The 24,466-nt window shown below is 46.0% G+C and overlaps 1 protein-coding gene across 3 annotated transcripts in view; it reads right to left on the bottom strand.

Moving 5' to 3' along the window:
- NTF3 (neurotrophin 3) overlaps nt 1-24,466 on the bottom strand; it is a 66,893-nt gene that overhangs the window by 8,315 nt on the left and 34,112 nt on the right. The window contains exon 2 of one of the 3 annotated variants that reach the window (XM_074326160.2): nt 10,824-10,936. The exons of the other annotated variants lie outside the window; for them this stretch is intronic. The gene's annotated coding sequence lies outside the window, so the exon portion shown is untranslated. The remainder of the gene's footprint in view (nt 1-10,823; nt 10,937-24,466) is intronic. 3 annotated transcript variants of the gene reach the window in all.

The following is a 24,466-nucleotide window of genomic DNA, read 5'->3' as shown; positions in this document are numbered from 1 at the left end:
GACTGACATAGACAACTCTCGGCTCAAGGTCTGTGGAATAGGAGGACGAGGTCCTCCGTTTTCAGGAGATGCTGGCTTCCCAGTAGAAACACGGCACACAGTCCGGCAGGGAAGGCATATTCCAGAATGAAACAACACAAAACAGAGCACCTTGGAAGGTTGACTCGCCTCCCTCAGAAAGGAATTTCTAAAATGGTCCCTCTTAGAGGCCAGAAAATGCGGACTGAAGACCTCTGGATGGACAAGGAGCCTACATGCAACAAACAAGCTCAGTGCCCCAAGATGGATGCTGAAAGCTGTGAGTTTGCTTTGCACAGCTGTTGGGGAGGAATTTTACATTGTTCAAAGCATACCCTCCTCTGGCCCCGAGGCAGTGAAAGATGGAAGGTATGGCACATGTGAAAACAATGTGCGCCAGCAGCTCTGACAGGAAGGGAGTGCAGTCGCTGCCCGGGCCAAGGAACCCTCTGGCGTGCTCCCATCCTGGCAAAGAGATCTGAAAGGAGCTTGGTATGCCGACACAAGCCCCAGGAAACCCCGATTTACTCTAGCCTTTCCATACTACAAACTCATTTCATCAGCAGAGGGCAGACAAGGAAGGACCTGCAGGGGCAACTGTATCGATCCAGCCACTGGCCAGAAGGGCATTGGTCTAGTAAACTTAGTCTCTGTTCTGGGCACTAATACTCATCCGCCACTGCACATAAAGGTGCATATGCATGGGCTTGTACACACACACACACACACACACACACACACACACACACTTTAGCTCCCCAAGATGAGGATGGGTTACAGTCAGGTTATTTCCAAATTATCGTATAATTTAATATTCTGAGGCATTTGGGTTTCAGTTTCATTTTCTGCATCTGGTTAGCTCCACTTTTCAAGCGTGTAAAACACACAAGGGAAGGCTGCTTCAGTTACATAGACAGTTGAGGGTACACCTGGAGTTGAACTCTTCGTATCAGAGAATAACTGCTCCAGGTGAACCTTTTCATTTTAGATTTATGCCCCATGTTTGAGTTGGGTTTATGTGTTAAGCATATGTACAACCCACAAAGTTCCCATAAAGCTGTAAGTTAATATTACTACAAGGGATGGGTTGCTGAGTAATTAATCTTTAATAATTAGAATAAATAATGATGATGGTGAAGATGAAGCATCAATCTTGTTTACCTCGCCAAGAAAGTCATCAAATGGCAGAATAAAGAAGTTGGCTTTCTCTTGAGAGCTGGAAGCTAAGGGAAATCCCAAAGAACGACTTCCATTCACACTTTGGGTGCCTCTTCCAAACCAAGACCACAGCTGGCTTGGCAATGGCCAAACCTTTGTGCATCACCCAGAGCAGCAATAGCAAGGCCGGGATCAACCCAAACCATAATGGCTTGGCCCCACGAGGACTTGGCCGCAGTAAGTGTGGTCAGATGGCAGCTTTTCTCCTCCAGGAGTGGCGATCAGACCTGTATCAAATATAGCCTATGTTTCCCCCTCACAGCCAACTTCCTTTCATGAGGATAAGGAATCGGTAAATGGTCCGTGGCTGTCTTTGGTCTGGATTTCCTCTCTAGGAAAATGCCATGTCTGAAGACTCTGAGGGCAAGGCTTCCTTCTATTCTGCTAGCATCTCTCCCCTCTGCTCACTCTGGCCACCACCCTTCACATGAACACCTTGATAGACCAGGGAACTGAGGCAAGACAGCTGGCTATACGGTCACTTCTGAGCCTCTTGTCGCCCACTTGGGAAGTGACGCTGGGATGTGTACCCAGGAAGAAAATCAATCTCCCCCCCAACTGGAGTGTGTGGTAGGCACTTCATAAATGAGCTGATTCCGATCCCACACAGTCTACCGACTCTTTCTGGACAGCTGGGCGAGACTAAAACCAACCCAGAGCTTGTCCTCTGAAAGCAAGTTTGGCACCAACACCCTGAAGCCAAAGCCATCTTTTAGCAGACACAGCCATAATAATCGCTAATAATAACAGCTAGCATTTACTGAGCTGCGCCACATGCTAGGAACTTCGCAGGACACTTCACACGGATTAGCTCAAGTAATCCTCACAGATCTGATTATTATCCCCACTGTTCAGCCGAGGAAACTGAGGCTCAGAGGGATTAAGTCATTTTGTTCGAGATCACACATCAATTGGGAGGCAGAGCCAGGACGCAAACCCGTCTGTGCAGCCCCACAGGACTTTGGACAGATACCGCGTTTAACACCCCCCCCCCCCAATTCATTCCAGAAAGTCTAAAGCACCTGCCACAGGCTTGCACTGAACTAGGCAGTGAGCACCACGTTGGTATATTAATGCTTCCATCCTTTTTTAGAGAAAGGGACATCCAAGACAGGACGTCTGAAACACACACGACATTTCACCATCTGAGGCTGGCATCACCAGTGCACAGAGGCTGAAACACATCTCTGCAACATGGAGCTAATAGGCTCATTTATTGATGCTTCAGTTTCCCCAAAGGGAAAACATTCCTCTTTCCTTATTTGATGGTAAAGAAGACCAGTAACTCAGGGATTCTTTCTGAAAATTGCTGGATTTTTGAAGGTGAGAAAGATCTCTGATTCTTTGGTTTTCATCGACCTTAATATATTTGCAGTTGACAAGGAAAAATAAAATAACATGGATTCTTGGCACATCTCCTGCTCTGACTTATGAATGAAAACCAACTCTGCTATTAACCAGCTTTGTGGCTGCAGGAGAACCGTGGCTGATCTTGGGGTCTCAATTCCTAATGGAACTTCTCCACAGGGATGGTGCTGGTATTTTGGAAAGTTCTTCAATGCTCAGTTTTGTCCCCGACACACGAAGCCCTGGCCCTCTACTAAATATCAATCACTTTTCCAAACAGCATCTGGGAAGGCCTTACCCCTCCTGGCTAAGAATCGTATAACATAATGCTGGTGGCCTAAAGCAGTTGTTCCCTGCTGTTTTTGGATTGTTGACCTTTTTAGAATGTGATAAAAGTTAAAACAAACAAAAAACACTTTCCCCTAAAAAACATACATGTGCACATAAAGGAAAAATTTTGCAAAGTAATTTCAAGTGAGTTCACAGGCTCCCTAAAGTTTAACCCACAGACCCACAGATCCTAGGTGAAGAATCCTTGAACTACAGAGTTTCGAAGGTTCTCCCTGGCCGCAGTACTCTATGCGTCTCTTACCCTCTGCCAGCCCTGAGTCATTTCTTCACCAGACCACATGATACTCATTACCAGTCTCATTTTCTGGTCCTCCCTGTTTTCTGTGTTCCTTTGAAGCTACAGAGCCAGGTAATGGCATCTTGAACTACTAGGGTTCTCAGATAATAGGAAATTTACAATGGGAGAGTAACTGGCCCAAAATGAAACAATAAATTAGTGGAAGAGCCAGAACTGAGACCCAGCTCTCCAGAAAACCAGCCCTGGGCTGCTCATCTGGAACCAACACAGAATGGTATATTTAAGAACACAAAGAGGGAAATCCATCCACAAGGCTCAACTGCCAGCGGGGCTTTCTCAGGGAGGCATAAGGGTCCCACATGAGCCTGACCAATGCGACATGTTTAACACTACACTCATGTGAGAGGGCTGGGGCCCTGACAGCCTCCCCTCCTCCAGCCTGAGAGGTAGCCCATGGAGGCAGCATCTTTCCCTCCTTCCTCTTACAAATATTTGTGTAGTGTTGGCACCGTAACACCTAGGGACATCCACATTCTGTGAGGGCTTTGGGATTCTGTGCATTTTCCTTTCCATCTCTCATCTACCAACACTGGATGACTTCACTTCCAACCTGATGGCTTTTTCATCCCTTTGGTCTCCCTGTTCTGCAATGTCCTCAAGACCAGTGCTCTCCATTACCTTGGAAACTTGACTGTTTCTGAAGAGCCAACTGCTATTATGATTATAGGAGCACGTTCTCTCAGGAGGAGGAGCTGGAGGTGGGGAGACTGCAGGGCAGTCACAGGACACTGGCCTAGGGAGACACCCCTGAAAGCTCGAGAGAGGAAGCTTCAGCGTAAACAGAGGCTCCTTTGATATATCAGATAGCAAAAGTACGTAAATTCATCACGCTACAAGAGGATCTAGCCAGAAAACACATTGGGGCCAGATACAGTGCATAAGCATGTTGCTGATTTAAAACACAGCCGCCAATTTTTGATGCTCCTCCCATCTAGAGGTGGTGTCCATGTGGCCTCCCCTTGTGTGTGGTGGCTTATGGCCGTTTTGACCAGTATAGTATAGCAGAAGTAACGCTATATGACTTCCCAAGGCTTGGCTGTAAGAGGCCATGCAGCTTCTTCCTGTTCTTGGAGCCCTGAACTGACATGTGAATCATCTGACAGTCCCGAGGTCACCATGCTAGCGAGGCTCCCCTCGACAGTGTTCTCGCCAGCCTGCCGAGGCTCTAGTCTTGCACATGAAGCTGGCCTGGACGGTCTGGACCCGCCCATCAGCCAGCAGAACACCACCAAGTGACAACCTCTGTCCATGCCACATGGCACAGAAGAATCGCCGAACCCAGTTTTACCCAATAGAAATCATGAGGAATGATAAAATGGTGGTTGTTTTACACCACTAAGTTTTGGGATGGTTTGTTACACAGCAAAAGATAAGCAAACACTCAGAGCTGGGAAAACTACAGAGGATCAGAGGTGTCACCTTTTAGTGTCAATAATGGCATGTCATTAGATTTGCTTAGAAGGATCTGAGTCAATTCCTGGAGGATGGATCTGAGATGGATCGCTAGGATAATTACTTGTACTACTTGCTACTTGAGGCTGGAACCATGTAGAATAGGCATGTCCTTTGGAGCTGCCAATCACCTGAGATGTGCTCCGGCTAAGGTCCTGCCATCCAGTGGATCTGATTGCAAATTGGCAACTTGGCAATGCAGAGGTATGAAGCCACTCTCTACTCTCTGAGACATCTGTGTGTGTCGGGGTGGGGGGAGGGGGGCAGGCAGATAAGGCTTTTTTGAACAGGAGGTTTTGGCTGAGTCAAAGGCCCCTGGACACGTGGCTTTTTTACCGGGCTAGGGAAAAATGGGGGTCATGAGAGAGAATGCCCCCTCCGAGGCCACTACTACAGTAGCTCCAGAGGGTGTCTGCACTTAGAGTCCTGTTAGAAACTGTTCCACCCTGTCACTATTCCCCCGAGCTAGCTAAATCCTTGCACTGGTGTACATTTGCTTCCCTCCCATCAGGGAAATGAACAAGCTGGTGCTGCAGACATGGCAGGTAGCCACAGACCAGGTGCCATGAGAAAGCATGAAGACATGAGGACTCAGTTTCAAAGAGAGCTCCCTGGCTGTGATGCAGAGGCCCACGAAACAGGCCATGGTCATACAGGACATTTGTTCCTTGTCCCAAGAGTGGCTGGGGCAATGCGCAGCAACACTGCCATCACAGGTGGTGGAGAGGGATTCCAACCAATATACGTGCTGCTGGGAAAGAGGCCGGGCAGTGTGTGTGTGAGCGTGTGTACGTCTGTGTGTGTCTAGTATATCTCAGTTGATGTGTCCTTGAGTGTGTGTGTGAGTGTATGTGTGTGTATGTCTGTGTTGTAAGTTGGGAGAGAGATGCTGAGAAGGGGAGAAAAATCTAAGGGTTAAGAGGGATCCCAAGACTGGATGCTCCCCACAGCTTTCCCATTAAGTCACTGCAAGACCTTGGACAAGCCTTTTTCTTCCCTCCTCCCAGGCATCAGTTTGCTCTTCTCCAAAGGGAGGGAGTCCGAATAAATCAGCCTAAGATCATTCCAGTGCTAGCTGTGTGTCTGCCCACAGGAGGCCTAAACCAGGCTCCGGGCTTGATGCTGTCCCTCTGGTGCCCTTGGATACAAAGGAGGGAAAGATGGCTCTGGGGGGTCCTACTTACCCCCCTACACACTGTCAGCTCTGCTCATTTGCATAGTAAGGCACATGGCTCCAATGGCCTTCTTGGGTCCCTGTCAATTGGAAACACATAAGGATAGGCAGGAGAGAAACCCGGGAGATAGAAAGAGAAACTCTAGGTCAAGTTTGCATTTCTCATTATTTCTCCAACCCTTCTCAAATTCCTTTTGTTTGGAAACCTCCTTGAGTTTCTGAAAGCTGCCCCCTCCCCCATCCCACCCCTGAAACACTCTAGGAGCTCCTCCAGCCTGTAACCCTTCTGGATAACACGTTCCATATGTCGGTCACTCTGCATGAAACGTTTGCACTCACTTTTCTGGTCACCTCCTCCGTGGTCTCCCCACACTGCCTCTCCTGAGAACAGCCTACCAAGTCCCTCTCGAGCCCTCTCTGTTCAAGAAGGATGAGTTTAGTTCAGGTGGGAGCACACTGTGCTTTCCCCCCCAAGGTCAATTCCCATTAAGCATTCCTGCCGGTTTGCCTCCTGAGTGCCCAGAGCGCTTGCTTGCCTTTGCTCCAGCCCACCCGCCGACACGACAGCTGTGAGAGACCCTCCTTTAAGCACTGGGGCTAATTGAGCAGCGCTCTGAAGGAGCTGGCCACATGATTTGCTTAGAGCGTGCTTTTCTAGCAGGGCAACACAGCGTTCTATTGTCTTCCTTCCCCACCCCGGCTCCCCCTCCTCCCCCTCCTCCCGTGGCTACCCACCATGGTGAGTAAATAAAGGCTGAAGAGATTTTTCCAACCTAACTTCCAATGCTCCTTTTGGGGATGCGAACAGACTTTCCATCCCTCCTTGCCTGACCCCTACATCATGCACCTCCCCTATCCCCCTCTGATACATCTTTTGGCCACTGAGCTTGACTCTTGAAAAATACAATGCACAGCTTCACACTAGTTTTTGTGAGTTTCCACAGGTCTGGAGGGGTTGAGATGGGTGGGCTGAAGGTGACCTCAAATTGTCAAAGGAGCCTGAGAACTCCATGCAGCTCCTCTTCCTCAGAAGCATCATTGTATTTAAAGGCTTCAGGCCCCTGTGGGTTCTCTGGAGAGTGAGCAGAAGCCATCTTGAAGCAGGAAGTGAGGCAACCCTTTAACCTAACAAGTGGAGACAGGAGCAAGCAGGGAAAACATGAGATCCCATGGGCCAGATCATGGGCTCAAGGTTTTCCAAAACAGACACACACGTCTTAGGCAGAGAAACATCCGGGGGCGTGGCAGAACCTTCTTAAAGGAAGGAAGGGTGATACGTTGAGCACCAACTATATATGCCAAGGCCTGCATTTTAAGACTTAATCCCACTGTCTCTAGCTTTTTGGGTGCAGATGAAGTTAAGAAAATTATACAGAGAGGGCATTGCTATTTTAAGCTGAGAAATTTAGGGCATAAAGTAGGTGAGTGATAGACTCAAAAGCTGTCACAGCTTGCGGTAAAGCTAAAACCAGAGCCCTGCTTCCCAACTCTTGATCCTACGCGCTTCCTAAAAAATAATCCTCTCTATTATCAACGTCCTGAAGAGTCCGAAAGACAGACCACATGCCTGTGACCACCCAGGAAGTGGAGAGCTGTCACCTATCTGTGAACACGGGGAGACACCCTGCAGTACAAAGAGCAGACTACACTTTTCTCTAGGCTCACCATATCTTTGCTGCAACAGTTTATACAAAGCCAGTCATTTCCAAAGCGAGGCCACCTGTGGCTGCAAGAGCATCCTCCTGTCCAGGGAGATGGATGTGGCTTGTCACTGGCCCAAGCTCTGCACCTATTTCTTTCTAAGCCTCTGCTACTCCCATCCTCCCCCCTCCCCCCAGCCTTCGTTCTAGTTAGTCTGAAGATTTATTGTATTCTGGAGATCAAACAACAGGCTAAGCCAAAGTATGTGTTAAAAACAATCTTTCTCAACAATACCTGTATTAAGAAAATGACAATAATGAAGGAAAACATGTTTGATGATGTGTTTGGATGATGCATGGCAGCTAATGAGACAACTGAACTAATGTAATTGGGGGAATCTGACTTCAGAAGCTCCAATTATGCTGGATAGGCTTGGCAAGGAGCCCTGAAATTTGGTGCTAATGAATGGATTAATATGGAGGATAAGTGGGAACCCAAGAATGTGTATGAATGTGTCCTGACATTGTGCTGGGCACGGAGTAGGGAGGTGAACAAGGACCTGATGAATTGCAGTGGAAAAAGGGGGGTGGACGGGTGGCTCAGTTAGTCAGAGCGCGAGCTTTGGGCAACAGGGCTGCCGGTTCAATTCCCACATGGGCCAGCGAGCTGCACCCTCTGCAACTAGAATGAAGTCAATGAGCTGCGGCTGAGCTCCTGGTTGGCCAGATGGCTCAGTTGGTTGGAGTGCGGGCTCTCAACCACAAGGTTGCTGGTTCGACTCATGCAAGGGATGGTGGGCTGCGCCCCCTGCAATTAAGATTGAACACGGCACCTTGAGCTGAGCGGCCGCTGAGCTCCCCGATGGCTCAGTTGGTTGGAGCGTGGGCTCTCAAACACAAGGTTGCCAGTTCGACTCCCGCAAGGGATGGTGGGCTGTGCCCCCTCCAACTAGCAACGGCAACTGGACCTGGAGCTGAGCTGTGCCCTCCACAACTAAGACTGAAAGGACAACAACTTGAAGCTGAATGGCACCTTCCGCAACTAAGGTTGAAGGGACAACAACTGGACTTGGAAAAGTCCTGGAAGTACACACTGTTCCCCAATAAAGTCCTGTTCCCCTTCCCCAATAAAATCTTAAAAAAAAAAAAAAATGGCAAAGGGAACTTAAGTGTGCATAATATATGCTAAAAAAAAAAAAAAAAAAAAGAAGTGGAAAAAGGTCGGAGACTTCATAATAGGCAGTCACTTTTGGCCAGCAAACTAGCTCTTCTGCCACTGGACCAACTCATAAAGCATTTACAGCCATCTATTTCAGGGAGTTCTATTTTGGCTTACTAGAAAGAATGCTGTACTGAGATTCCAGGCAAGCAGTCTAGGTGATCAGGTTAATTGGATGTCATAGAGGGGATTGCAAAAATGTCCCTTCCAGACCTGAGGCTCTGTGATTCTATGCTGATGTTGTGAAGGCAAAACCCTTCACCACAGAGAGACCCATGGAGCCACAGAGATCAGTAGTGCTGAGAGACTTCTACCCCAATGTGGGTGAGTGACGTGGTTGAGGGGAGGGGAAAGCTGCTAACTGTGCTCTAAATGAAGGGTCTGGAAATATACTGGTATTGATTCAGAACGTGGAATTTTTGCTCCTATAACATAATACATTTTCATTGCCTTGGTGATGTTAATAATGTAGTTGCCCAATGCCACTTTCACGGAATTTATGAAGCACCGACTCATCCAAGAAAAGGAAGAAGTAATGATCTCAGTTTGTACTCTATGCATGCTTCAGAAAAGGCTGAATTATATTTTAAAATACTACTAGGGTTTGCAATAAACAATCTTAACTGTAGATTCCTATAGAAAGCAGTAAATAATCACTCTTCAATTTTAAAACATTATATATTGGACTACTTTTAGGTTAAAGCAAAGTACATCTTTAAATGTAGACCAACTATGCTGCAAATATATTACAATTCCACAATAAACACAAATGCTTTAAGATTAAAGTCTTCATCAAGGAAATAAGATTTATTCTTTGATTAGCTCTTCAGCTATCTGGGTGCCCTGTTAACAGGCATTATTCTCTATGACTTATTCTTCAAGAAGCTAGAAATCTGGAAGAAAAAAAGAAGCAGGAGATTTCCCTGCTGGAAGTTCCCATTTTTCCACTCCTATGTCCTAAACAATGTCAACCTAAGTTCCCATAATAAATGACACTTCAGTCTTCTAAAAAATCCCAATAAAGAAAGGACTGGAAGGAAGAGAGGGCAAGAAGACGTCACGCGCTCTATACTTAGTGAGGGCTCAAGAATAATTATAATTTTAGTAATGATGATAGCTAACATGACTGAGCATCTACTCCATGCCAGGAACTGTGCTTAGAACTGTACAATCATACTCTGATTTAATGCCATCATAACCCTATGAGGCAAGTCCTACAGTGCACAACCCTCATCGGAAACCCCGTATGACCTAATATCCTCAATGGGTCTGGAGCAGCATCCCATGACTAAATAAGTTCATATTCTGCTGCAAAATTATATTCACTAAGTGAGATAAAGATCATGTCAATTCAGGTCATATTTTGCAGTAAAATGAATCTGCTGTCGTCTTAAGAAATAACTTTGGGTTTTCTGAGCTTTTTAGAATTGGGAACTGTAAGGAAGAGACTGGAGACGTGTATTATTCTATTTCATAAATAAAGAAACCAAGCCCAGGAGAAAATAGCTTGCCTGAGATCACACTGTGGCCATACTGTAGCAAAGATTAGTAGCAGAGCTGAGATTCAAACCCGGATGTGTACGACACCAGAACCATGGTCACGTTCCCCACCCTGAGGACTGAGAGCATAAAAACTCAGTATTGTAGTTTTCTGAGGAGGCCGAATTAAATTGTGAATGCATAGACCCCTTTTTAGGTTTAAAATTTTTTCCTTAAATATTATTTCTAGGGAAATTATTTTCCTTATTATAAAAGGAATAAGTGCATATTGAAGAACATTCTAAAAATACAAAAAAATATATAAAGAAATCTATCAGCTCCCCCAAGTATCACTATGGGATATTGGTGTCCAGCTTTTTGAACACACATGCAAAGTTTTTCTATGCATTACATAGTTGAGATTGTTTAATATATATCATTCTCTGACTTTCTTACTTCATCTTATAACCTAAGCATTCTTCCATCATATTAAAATTCTTCATATGAGGTGTGATCCAAAAATACGGTGAATGTTTAAATTAAAAGAAAAAATTATTACAGTAAAAGACACATTGCCATTAATCTCCCGCAAAATACTCCCCCTCGCTTTGAACACACTTATCCCACCGTTCTTGCCACTTTCTGAAGCAGTTCTGGAAGTCTTCTTTCGTGAGTGTCTTTACTTCATCCTCCATCATGACAACGTTCCGTGTCACACATCGCTTGTGGTACGGCAATTTCTGTCAAATAAAAACATTATAGTGTGTCCTCATCCACCTTATTCACCGGATCTGGCACCGTGCAACTTCTGGCTCTTTCCCAAAGTCAAAATGACCATGAAAGGTAAACGTTTTGAATTCATTCAGGACATCAAGGCAGCCATGACAGTGCAACTAAAGACACTCATGAAAGAGGACTCCAGAACTGCTTCAGAAAGTGGCAAGAACAACGGGATGTGTGTTCGAAGCGAGGGGGAGTATTTTGACGGGATTAATGGCAATGTGTCTTTTACTGTAATACATTTTTCTTTATTTAACTATTCACCGTATTGTTTGATCTCACCTCGTAAACAAAATGTTGATAGCTACATAATATTCCATCATAGAAATGTGCAGTAAGTTACTGAATTACATCCCCTTTGCAGGAAATGCAGTATTTCCAATTCTCCACTCTCATAAGTAATGCTGCAACTAATGTCTTCATATTCAAAGCCAACTATTGGTATGTTATTCCCATGGTCCATTGTTTCAGCCACTCTCTACACTGTGGTCACATCTGCCCTGTACATTCCCGACCTCAGGTCAATTCAAACATTCATTTCTCCCAGCTGACATCCAGGCTGTTGAGAAGGGCAAACCATGCATATGCACTCTGTGGTGCCAAGTAAATTTATGTTCTCGAGATTAGCTCAGCCCTTGCTGTAGCTCAACGATTTGTTGCTTTTATTCTCATGCCAGGTCTTTCTTCCATTCCTCACAACAGCTCTTTGAAAACTGCATTTGTCTCCTGAAGGCTCTGAGAACACAGAAAATCTTGCCTCCAACTTCACAGAAAAAAAGAAGAAAGAAAAGAAAAAAATCCCTCAGGTAGGGACTCTAACCCTACCGCCACCCACAATTCGACTTAAATGTATAAAGTAGACCAGATACTGTATTGAAGTGACCAGATACTTTATCACTCTAATTAGTACACATTTGAAAGTGAAAGGGGGCTTTATTAATTGTTTGGTTGGGATAACAGCTGCACAGCAGGCCTACCCTGGGTCAACCAGGATGTGTGGCCACCCTGAGTAAGCTATAATTTCCTGAGTGGTGGAGTGGTCCTTCCCACACAACCCTGTCTAACAGGACCTATACTGACAGGCTGGTCCCTCCCGCTGTTTCCTCAGAAGCTTCATTTCTCCACGGCTCCCTCCCAGCCATATCTTCAACCTGCCCCTCTCTACAGGTTCTCTAATCAGTGTATAATATTCCTGTGTTGTCAATCTTAAAAATAGAAAAGGAATTAGTTGTCCTCCTTTAAGGACAACTCCCTAATCCCAGCCCAGCTTCTTAGAAGAGCCCCTGTGTCCATTACCTCCACTTCCTCAACCCCCTTGTGACAGGCAGAATTCTCTCTTTCCGTCATCACCACCGGCACCACCACGTCCCTCATGACGCACACCTCCTAGAACACCGAGCTCCTCATTGTAAAATCAGACAGACGCATTGCAGTCCTTCCTTCCTTAACCTCTCACAGCTCCTTCTCTGGTGGCAGAACTGTCTTATGGTTTTTGTCCAAGTGCCACCAGCACTTACCTTTTCACTCTTTCAGTGTTGTTTCCCCAAATCCTGTCTTTCTCCTCTCATCTGCACTGATGATTGCACAGTCTCATGCACCCGGTGTATGCGTGCATGACTTCCACATCCCCACCTCCAGCACAGACCTCAACCCTGAACTCCAAGCCTGCAGGGCTAACTGCGCACTGGACATCTCCACTGGAATGTCTCAGAGGCATCTCAAGGGCAATACATCCAATACGGGGGTCTCCATATTTCCCCAAACCCTGCTCCTTTTCCAGCCTCCTGTGCTTGTTCAGGAAAGGGCACCTATATTCACCACATATCATGCTTGAGTCGTCTCTCTTCCCTGCCCCCAATATCAAATTGATCTTTCATTCTAGTTGACTCTGCCCGTATTTCTCAAAATCCACCCCCCTTTTCTCTATAGCCCATGTTCTCTCTCTTGCCTGAATTACTTCAGTGGATTCTTAGGTGGTTTCTGAGACCCCACTTTTGCCCTCTCCCAGCATCCCATCATTTCTTTTCTACACAGCAATGGAAGATCTTTCTAAAATTAAGCCTAATTGAGTCACTCTCCAGCTGGAGAAATTTCTGTTCTTTTCTAAAACCTTCAAGGTAAAGACACAGTTTCTTAGCCTGGCATGAAACCCTTCATGGTCTGGTTCTCGGGTTCCCCTCTCACCAGTTCCCCTCTCACACTGTGTGTGCCAGCCACAGGGAGGGACTTCAGTTGTGCAGACACAGTGTGTGCTCTCTCACCTAGGAGAGGACTCCCCTGACTACCTCCTCTGCCAGGAATGTTCCCCACCGCTCCCCTTACCTGGCTAATTCCTATCTGTCTGGTCATGCTCGTACATCACCTCCCTGAAGAAGACGCCCCCTTAGCACTTACCACCTTCTTCTATATTCATGCTTTTACTTGCCTATCTCCCCACAGACTGTAAGCTCTCATTCTGTGTTTGACCCCCCTAGTGCCTACCACGGTGCCTGGCTCATAGTAGGTACTCAATAAAAGCTCCTATAAACAATGACACTGGGTCAAAGGGATGAACCTCTTAAGAAGTGTGACCATTTATGATTTTGTCCTGGTACAATTAGTATTAGCTCTCCCTTTCATGCTCTCTCTTCTCCAAAGGCCCCAGATATGGACTACCTACAACCTTTAAAGAGACTTATTCATTGTCTGTGTCTATGAGTTTTTGTTTCTTCATTTGTTTGTTCTTTTGTTGTTTTCAGTTTTGTATACCACATATCGGTGAAATCATATGGTTCTTGACTTTTTCTGTCCGACTTATTTTGCTTAGCAATAGACACAGACAATAGTTTAGTGGTTACCAGAGGATAAGGGGGGAGGTGGGTGGTACATGAGGGTAAAAGGCATCAAATACATGGTGATGGAAAGAGAACTGACTCTGGGTGGTCAGAACACACAGTGTGATCAATAGATGATGTATTACAGAATTGTACACCTGAAACCTATGTAACTTTACTAACCATTGTCACCCCAATAAACTTGAATTAAAGAAAAAAGAGACTTCTTCAGAGTTAAGAGCAATAAAGTAGCCAGGGTGAGTCAGCTGAGGATGCGTATGTGAGTGGTCTCCAGATGTGCTGAGCAATGACGGACGACATGGGTGATCTCTCAGACAAAACTGTGTGTCAGTAACTGCAAAGGAAGAATTCAGATGCCATTGAGGAAAATAAAAATTTCAATTCCAGCAGCCCCAGCCCACTGCCCAGAAGCAGCATGGTAGCCTCTCTTTAGGAAAGAGGGACCAGGAGGAAGGCAGCTCTCTGGCACAGACAAGGGCACCTGCACTAACATGGGAAGGAAGTGGCCCCTCTGCACCTGCGTCTCGTCTCTGTACAGTCCATCACCTGGTAGGCCATGATGCTTCTAACAAGACTTCCTGATCCTACAGCTCTGGTCTAAGGTCAGGATTCGATTGGGAATTCCTAGGGACAGAAGTGAATGCACAAGACCAGAGAACCTGCAAATAAAAGCAAGTGGGAACCAGCACCCAACAGGACTTGGGAAGGAGAGACTAGGGCTGGGCCAAAATGCCCTTTAGCCAATGCTGCGAAGGCCAAGTCCTGGCTGCAACAAGGCTCTGGAAGACCCTCCTATCAGCTCAGGGGGCTCCTGAAGCCCCAGGGAACTACTGGGTTTCATTGCTCCTGAGAGCGGGGCCCACAGAGCATTCTTTGCTGCAGTCCAGTGCCTACCATGGTGCCTGGCACATGAGTTGTATAACTACGTGTCTCGATTGAAAAGAATTTACTACCAGGAGATGTACACTATCTGGGAAGATCTGGGTAGGCAAACGGTAAAGAGAAAGAAAACTTGTCCCCCATGGTGACAAAAAGAAGGTTCAGGTTCATGCTTTTAGCAAGAAGACCACTTAGGAGAGAAGAGGCTGTTTTTGAACTAAAATAAGACAGGAACTCTGCTGGAACCTCCCAAGAATATATATATATATATATATATATATATATATATATATACACACACTGGGAAATGTATACTCATGACTTGTATTCATCTTTTGTTATCAGCATATATTGAGTATTACAGCTTTAATACAGTTTTTTCCTTTCTTAAAATGTCTATACATTTTTTGGCACCCTTTGTATATCTACCTTGCGAGGGAGCCTCAGACAGGGCACTTTCCTGACCCAAAGAAATAGAAGGCTTGAGAATTTTATCTTTGCACTTAATAATTTCACTGAATAACAACTCTGGGAATAAATCAATACTGGCATCAACTTAGAAATCTGAGGTCACTGATTATCTAGAACAGAAAGTAGAAGGCTAGCTAGCTTCTAACTCCTGGCAGTAGTGGTCCCTCATCCTGCCACTTCCCACTGCCATGACTTTATCCCTTAGCATCGCCCTGCCAGGGGCCCGTGGAAAAGACAGGGGCAAATGGGAGAGCAACCAGTGAGAGCAGTCAAGCCAGCCTTGAGAAGCTGCCCTGTCCCCAGCATCACTGGAAATCAGCAGCCCCCCTCCCTCACCCCAGACAGGTTCAAATTATAGGGACAAAAAAACTGACCAGAAAGAGGAACAGAGTGTAAGTAACCACGGAAGCGGAAAAGCAAGGTTAGTGGTAGTAGTGGGTCCCAAAGGTCATTAATTCTCAACATATCCTCTGTCTGTCAGTTTTCGGATTGATCATTACAATCATGAAAGACCTGAAGGCCAATATTGTCTTCATTTTAAATCTAAGAAAACGGAATCTTAGGAAGGTTAAATGATTTGTCCAATGGCAAACATCCAGCTGGGAGCAGATTCCCCATCCTCTGACTCTCATTCTTTTTCCTAACGACTCGTGTGCACTACAGGCCTGATCACGCTTGCCTCTCCCACCACACCGTTCCTGAACCCTCTTTTCATCAACATAGTCCTGGTATTCCTAGCAATTCCATGAAGGTCAAGTCTGTGTGTGGAAATTTCAAATTATTCCAATACATACATACATACATACATACATACATACATACATACATAAATCCGAACCCTCCTTTAGAGCCTAATTATGTACAGAGCACAACCTTGCCATTAGCTAAATAACATTCCTCTAGCCAGGTGATGCTTTCTCGACAGGATCTCAGACATCACATTTAACAAAATGAAACCGGGTGAAAATTGACTGTATGCAGACCAGGTCTCAGGACCCCGGGCTGCTTTCCTGCCTTGTACATCACGCATTCCTGCATCAGACTTGCTGGGGTTATGCAACGCACTGGGGGGGGGTTGTATCTCCATCTCTCCCAGTCTTCCTACCACCAACCAAGACAGAAAAACTTCCAGGATGTCTGAAGTCCACTTTCTACCTTCCGCTAGGAAGCAGAGGCTTCCCACCAAGAGATCTGTTCCTCAATTCCAGGGAGACCCAGAAATGTATCCCCAGCGAACAAGTTCAAATCTCAGTGCAGAGGCCCTCCCTCTCCGCACTCTCTGGGTGAGCTGCCTCCCACCCAGAACCGCTTCCTGGTCTCCAAGAAGAGCTCCCTAAGAGTATGGCCACAGAGGGGCCGTACATAATAAACAGCCGATACTGCAGCTGACCCTTCTGAAAGGCCTCTGGGAAGGGCCGTGGGTCCCCTCAGCCATCCATGTCCCTGTGCATTGCTGTTCCTCCCACTGTCGACCCCAAATCCTCTCATTGCAACATCAGTCCCTTTCCTTTTGGTATGTTCCTGCTGGGAACAGAGTATGAACATGATTGCGGGTCTGTATTTTAGTGTTACTTTATAATTCTAACATATACTATTGCGTTAGAGGTTCCCAAACGCACACAGTGCTTCTGTGTGACAGATTAGGAAACTGAGCCCCAAAGAGGAAAGTGACATATTCACAGTCATTCCCTGGTTGATGACACAAGAAGTGTGAATCCAGGTGTTCCGACCCTTTCTGAATTGCTGCTTCCAGACGCAGTCTGCTCCATGTTAATAGCCCACGAAACAGTCCATAAAAACCAGAGGTATTTTTAGTGCTAAAAACTACCTTAAAGTCAGTGAGTCCATGTTTTGCAACAGAAACTATAGTGTGAATGAATAAACTATTTAAAATGTCTATTGCAAGATCTAGCAATAGGAGAGAAGAGAGGAGACCAATAACAGAGGAAAGGAATTGCAACTTCTGTCACCACAAGGAAGGGTGGGGAAGGCAGGAGCTCAAAGCAGGTGTTGACAACAGACCCAGCTTCCGTGAATACCAGCAACTAAGAGACACACATTTTGTAATTTCAAAATAATGGTCTTTACCAGAAGTCATCAGGGTTGCATACTCATCTTACAATCAGTATTTGATGGCAGAGAGGCCTCAAGCCTCAGTGGCACGGGCAGAGTATGTATTTGGACTTTGTAGGTGAAGGAAACACTAGGTCTTCTGGCCTCATAGCACTGCTGGGCCGGTGTGGATAGGCAGAGACAGGGAAGGCAGGGCAGTGTCGAAAGCCATTTATGCCCCCCTACCCTGCCTTCCCAGGTCCCCCTTCTCCAGCTGTTGCATCTGGGACCCAGGAGAAGGCAGGGGCATGCTCATCCAGAACAGGAAGTAAAGAGGAAGGCAGACAGAGCCCCCTGCCCTACAGTCAAGGGAAGATGGGTGGCGGGGAGATTTATCAACAGGAACTGCACAAATGGTTCACTCAGGTTACAGCAGGCCTCCCAGTGGAATGTCCCAGAGACACGGATGTCCCTGCTTCCACTTTGGCATCCAGGCCATGACACAGGATTCAGGAATTAAACTCAGGGTGAGGGGGTGTTTTCCTGCCGAAAAACTTGGATGTACTAGATACTGCCTCCTGGAGCTTGTAGCAGTTAGTCCAGCTTTCTGTTCTCAGCAGAGATGAGAAAGAGAAGGGTAAGAATCCCGATCGCATGATTTCCCCATGAGAACCTCCACGCCAGCAGTCTCTCTTCAAATGAACTAAGGAACAAGTCACAGTGCAAAAGGGACATGCGGTTCACCTCGTTCTGGTTTTGTTTTTTTAACACAGGGTATCTCACTAAATCAAAGAGATGGGTAATTTAGAAATTTAGACCCAATGGATACCATGGGTCTAAAACTATTTCAAAATTAAAAAAAAAAAAAAATGCATGGTTCAAAACTATTTTTATATTATTCTGGAATGTGAAAGAGAGATATTCTATAAGATTTGTGACTTTCAAGAAAGGTTTGGCCAGTGTTTTGACATTTTGCCTTACTGGTGAGGGCCAGTTCTAGATTAATTAGAAAATCCCATCTAATTCTAATTCCACAGCCTGTAGTTAAATGACGATGTGTGTTTCCCCATTGTCCTGTGTGCTACATGATGACTGATCTGCTGCTCCGTGGGAAACATCACTGACCCCACCATGGTGACACCTCCCAATATAGTTCCCTCCTTCTCTAGGACGCTACACACTCCAGCCGCTCCCCGTCTCCCTCCATGGAGCCTGTCTAAGCTCTGTGGCTTCTCCTTTAAGCCCTCCCCTCCTGGCCTGTTGTTTGGGAAAGTGGCTCTGATGTCACTATGCTCTGACTCTAGACTGGCTCTGATGTTGTAAAGTTAAATTTGCAGAATTCACAAAAAACTTTTCTCTCTTAAGTGCTTGGCTCTGGACATTAAAGCCATGACTTGCCCAAACTGTCTGTTACAGGATTACAAAATCCATTCAGCAGTTCAGCTGATTTCTCTATTCTAGGTGGTATCCACCCTCCCTGATGAGGTGATGAGTGTTATTGACCCAACAGGTGGGGGGTGGGGAGCTGGTGGGGGGAGCTTCATTATCGCTCAGAATAGTGCTTGCTTCCCTGTATCCTAGCACAGCCAGGGCAGCACAATTATTGGGCTCGCAGAATTCAGTAGGAAGCGGGTAGACTGAGATTCTACTACTGGGTTGCCATTTCCAAGTTCGTGTCTATAATGTCTTCTATGGCCTCCATGTGTCAGAGCTTCCCCAGGGCCACCTCATATCTTTTCGTCCTGTTAAAAGAATGAACTTATAACAGGATGAGGCTGAAGACGGAGGAGAAAACACTATATTGCATTGGTGAGATGTGGAGAAGCAAACTGCCCACCTCACTGCTTCACTAGTCCGTTCTATGGATGAGATTTATGACGGGTGATAAAAGAAGTCTGCCCTCAGCATATAACTAGTTTTTGACCCAGATTTAAATAGCTCTTCCTAAAAAGTAAGAAAAGCCCGTAGGGTTCTCAAATGAATCCAGTTTAAGTTATGTACATTAAGATACTGATTTAGAGAAAGATGAAAAGAAATTACAGGCATGATGAAATATGTATCTCTATTTCAATATATAATATACATACATTACATGTAATATATACACATATATATATGCATTTAAGTGTGTATATATGAAACAGCCCGAGAGGTGGAAGACACAGCGTGAATTACAAGAACAAATCAAGAGAGAGTTGATATCACTGAACAGACTGTGATTATGTTGATTGAAACCAGATTTAAAGAACCAGGGGAATTTGTTTGGGAACAGAGAACAGGACCATAATATTCCCTCAGAGAGGAAATCTCATCAGAGGAAAAGCATGGTGGGGAAGAAGCCATGGGAAGGTGGGGGGTAGAGTTGAAGTTGCTTTACAGGCTGAGTTTGGGAAAATGAAATGAAAAAGATTCACCTCTCCACTTGCAAGTGTGTAAGAGGTAGACAGTGCGATAAATCCAGGGGAGAGGTTGGGACAAAGGGAAATCTAGGCTGGGAGGGAGAAGGAGGACAGAAAAGGCAGTGCGTAAGGACTGGCCTGTTTATCCGTCTGCTGCGGCGAACTGGGAAATAAATCCACTCCGATTTGATAACTGAACAGTGAAACATAGCTCATCTCTAACTGTTGGAATTCAAGGATGGACATACATCATGTAAAGTTTTCAGAAAAGCAAGATTAATGGACAGGTCTAGAGGATGCATCAAAAGAATCTTTTACACACAACCATTTGAGGAAGGGTGAGAGGTGGGAGACGGAAGAATCTGGCAATTGGCCAAGCCCTTGGAGAAAAAAATGCCAAATTCAGAATTCCACCCTGCTAGCAAGCAAAGCCACTTGCAGCTGCAGTGATCGCCGCCTGACTGAATAACAAAACCTCTCAAATCCAACACAAGGTCACACTCACCTGGGGGAATCCCCCCAAATACATGCTTCAAAATGATGGTAGCATTTTAAAAGCAGTAATCACAGAAGAGCAAGATTTCAGTACTCAGAGGCACTTGGAGATCACCTACCCCTCGACCTTCATTTTACAACGGAAGGAACCAAGGCCCAAGGTGCTCAGGTGAGCTGCCCAAGGTCACACACCCAGGTAATGGTTGAGTGCCAACTGGGTTTTGTGTACCCAATTAGATATAAGTGTCTACCTGTTTTATTTTTATTTTTAAAAATGTTGTGCGTTTATGACAACTTTGTAACCCTCTATAAATTAATTAAATCACAGAAGACACTCAAAGGAACATGGCCTAAGAATAGGTAATTTAAATGTGGAGGAAGAACAAGCACCATGCTGAAGACATCTTCCTCCCAGGCACTAGATGTCCCCCTTTGGAAGAACAAAACTCTTCTCTTTGACTGCAATGAGGGTATGCGAGGGAGAGAAGAAAAAGTCTGATGTAGATCACAGAACTCAAATCACAGGATCAGCTCTTCCTAGTTTCCTTCCCAAACCTCCAGAAAAGGAGCCTGCAAAGTCCCCACTCCTCAAGGGCTTGAAGGAAAACTTCAAGGGGTGGTGCCTCCCTGCTGCTCTCTCTCTCCCTCTCTCTTCCCCCATCCTTTCCATGAACAAAACTAACAAGTACAGAGAGTTCAGATTCCCTGCCAGTCCTGGGAAATCCCAACCTGCAGCATTTCTTGCCTGTTCGTTTTGAGTGGAGGAATTTTCATGTTCAAGTTTGAACAGGAGGCGCTACCCGGGAAGAAAAAAAAAAAGCAAATAACATTTCAGTGAGTAGGCAGCAGTTTCTGAATATATTTCTCTACCACAGTGGAACAGATGTAGAGTTCCCATGTCTCTTCTTTCCCCTTTTCTGGATCCCCCTCAAGCATGTATGTGTGCACACACGTCACTTCTGGAATGAATCAGTGCCTAGGAAAGTCTGGATCAAAAGGAGAACTTGTCAGAAGAATTACGAGGGAACAAGCAGTTGTCGTAAAAGACACCCCTGGGGCTGGCAGCACATTCTTCTGGTATTATCTTTGCAGGCTGGTTTTTGACCTCAACTGCACAAAACAGGGCAGGCCCCAGTTCGGTTTAGGCACTGGGGACAGCACTGAAGCAGAATACTGAGAGCTACTCTCACTAAGATGCGTTTCACCAGAGGCCACAGCAGAACACAGCTGGGTCAGCCGTTCAGGAAGGACATGCAAAGTGTGACACTAAGAGATAATGGAGCTTGCCTCAGAGATGTGCAGAGCTCTACTATGGACCTGTCCTGGGACAGGCTAAAGGCAGCTCAGCCTCGAGGCCGGAGCACGGGCCCCATGGCACCCATAGGTCTTGTCCAGGCTCCGCTTTTGGTGGCCCTGAGCCTGGTGATGCCTCAGAACACTCAGCACTCTTCAGAGAGGCTGAGCCACGTCGGATAGAAGAATGGGAGTCAGGGGACCTGCCTTTTAGCCTTGGCTCTGCCACTTACGAGTTGGACGGTCTTGAGCAACTCCCATCGTCTCTCTGAGCCTTGAGAGGGAGCTAAGAAATTTCTTGTGAAATGTTCCTTGGGTCGCCACTCCTGGTCCATGGTTCTTATTAGATAAGCATGGAGGCTGCCGGGAGAAAAACGCCAAGCTTCTGCTGGAGCTGCTACTGCTGTGGTTCCCTTGATGGAGCAGTGCAGTAGCGCCCCTGGCCTGGGACTCAGGAGACCCAGTTCCATTAGGAAGGCTGGGCAGTAGGGGGCACTGATGTGGGGGGGCCGGGAAGTCAAACAGCCCCACACTCAAAGGCTTGCTCGCCAATCTCCTAGCAGTCTGACTATGGGCAAATCACACAATTTCCGTAAGCCTCAGTTTTCCCAAGTGTAAAATCAGGCTAACGACGCCGACCTCGCAGAGCCGCTCTGGGGATAAAATGAGCACGCCATGCTCAACGTCAGTAGGCACAGCGCCTGGCACACAGTAGGCATCTAATAAACAGTAGTTCCATTCATGTAGGAAAATTCCTACCTTCCAGCTTAATTTCCCCACTGATAAATGTCTGTGTACCAAATCCGGCCTTCTTTCTGCCTCATGTGAATCCTGTGCAGATAAAATGACATAAACACAGGTTGTCATGGCGTTACTACCTTAGAACGCAGATATAAAAAGAGCTGTCATTCTCAGCAGCACGATTCATTCCAGATCAAAGCTGTGTCAGCTGCCCTGCTCTTGGCAACAGGCTCCAGTCTGAGTTCTCTGCCACCTTGATTCCGGCTCTCCACGCACGGTCCCCAACACCCCCTGCCCACACTGGCCTTTCCCAGTCCACAATCCACCACTCTTGGGTGAAGAGGACACTTCTCACTTAGCATGGAGTAGGGAGTAGCATTGGATTCAGGGCAGGAGTTTTGCTATGAGGCCTGGTCTTGCTACTTCTGTGAGTTTGGACATATCGATTCATCTCTCTGAGCCTCAGTCTCCACATCTGTCAAAAAAAAGATAATAACACCTGACCTGTCCACCTTAAGGGGTTCTTTCTAGGCTCAGCTGATAAAATGTGAGTCTTAAATAAATACAAAGAGAATGGCGATGATAATGATGACATCATTTCCCATGTGAATGGCTTGCCTTCCTAATGAGGCTCTAACTTGGGAAGAAGCTCAGAAGTGGAGATCTTAGCATATTCTGATTTATACTCTCCATTGCCACCCCCCACCCCGGGACATAGATGTCTATATCAAGTACATGGGACAAAAGAACAAATGTTCAATAAATTAAAATAAGTCCAAATAAGGTAGAACAGTCATTCGGAGCAGTGACAACTGATAATTTTCCTTAGATCAAAGCCCCCTGAATTTGGCCCAGCAGCACAACCATCTGGGAGCAGTTAATATTGCATATTACAGATTCTCAGGCCCTACCCCAGACTTACTAAATCAACATCACCAAGGGATGGGGCCCAGGAATCTACATTTAAAAATATCCGCCAAAATGACTCTAAAAGTACCAGGTCAGGGAACCACTGCTCCCTCCATGTCTATGTATCAGCCTCGAGACGGGCAGAACTCTCTCCCCCACCCAAACCCAGCACAATGCCAACACAGGAACTGTCAAAAAGCATTTGCTGAAAACAAAACAGAAACAGAATCGTAGATACAGCAAACCAACTGATTACTGCCAGAGGGGAGAGGGGTGGGGGCATGGGTAAAAAAGGTGAAGGGGAATAAGAGGTACTAACTTCCAGTTATAAAATAAATAAGTCACGGGATATAATGTACAGCACAGGAAATACAGTCAATAATATCGTAATAACCTTGTATGGGGACATATGGTTGCTAGACTTATCATGTGATCACATTGTAAGGTATATAAATGTTGAAGCACTAGGTTGTACACCTGAAACTAATATAATATTGCATGTCAACTACACTTTAATAATAAAAAAAGCATTTGCTGAACTCAGCTGAAATTCCAGGTTGGTGGCCCTGCAATGTAGAACCCGTTGGGCCTCCCAGATGGGAAGGAGCCAGCTGTCTACCTGTGCCTGTGCAGCAGACAGACAAAGCACAGCTCACACCAGATTCAGGCCAAGCCCGGAACCGGACCGCTGAATTTACTTGCATGTGGAAACACATACCACTTGGTTCCCGCTTCCATCTTGAAAAGGCATGACAAATACACAGATATCTCTATTACCTTTTCATCATCATCATGAAATCATAGGTGTCAGACCTAGACTGGGTAACTCAACCTCCTGATTTTACAGGTAGGGACACAGAGGCCCAGAGAGGCGTGGCTGGACAAGTTCTCCCAGCAAGTTGGTAGCCCAGTGAGTGGCATAATGGAACGAGGCCCGAGCCAGCTGTGCAGGTACCCAAGCATTTCACAGACCTGCCGAGACCCCACACTGGACTCATGCTCAGACCCATGCATACCAGACTCCTGCCTCTAAAACCCAACCTCAACAAGAGCAAGAATCCCATCTCTTGGGTTATGCCCCTTATATAAATCCATTCTCACAGTAACCTATACCCTTCTTTATCCCCCATCTCACCCCTTCTGTCTGTTGACCCTACTCTACTCTCCCACCCTCAGCCATCCCTGCCTGTGCATCTGAGCCCTGCTGTAAGACTCATCTCAAATGCTATCTCAAATGCTTCCTCCTCCACGAAGCCTTTTGGAATCTGCCTCCTTGTAACTCCCAGGCATGTTGATGGTCTCTTTTGTAGATCTTCTATTTTGCCTTGTCCTTTGTGTATTTCTTTATTCTCTCATGACAGTTTTTAAGCTGTGTAAGGGCAGGGACTATATTTTACACCTTTCAATATCCCTTGCA

Source organism: Rhinolophus sinicus, chromosome 1 (assembly GCF_057876585.1).
Source record: "Rhinolophus sinicus isolate RSI-liver-muscle chromosome 1, RSI-T2T, whole genome shotgun sequence".
Lineage (NCBI taxonomy): Eukaryota > Metazoa > Chordata > Mammalia > Chiroptera > Rhinolophidae > Rhinolophus > Rhinolophus sinicus.
This window is presented reverse-complemented; position numbering and strand designations above follow the sequence as displayed.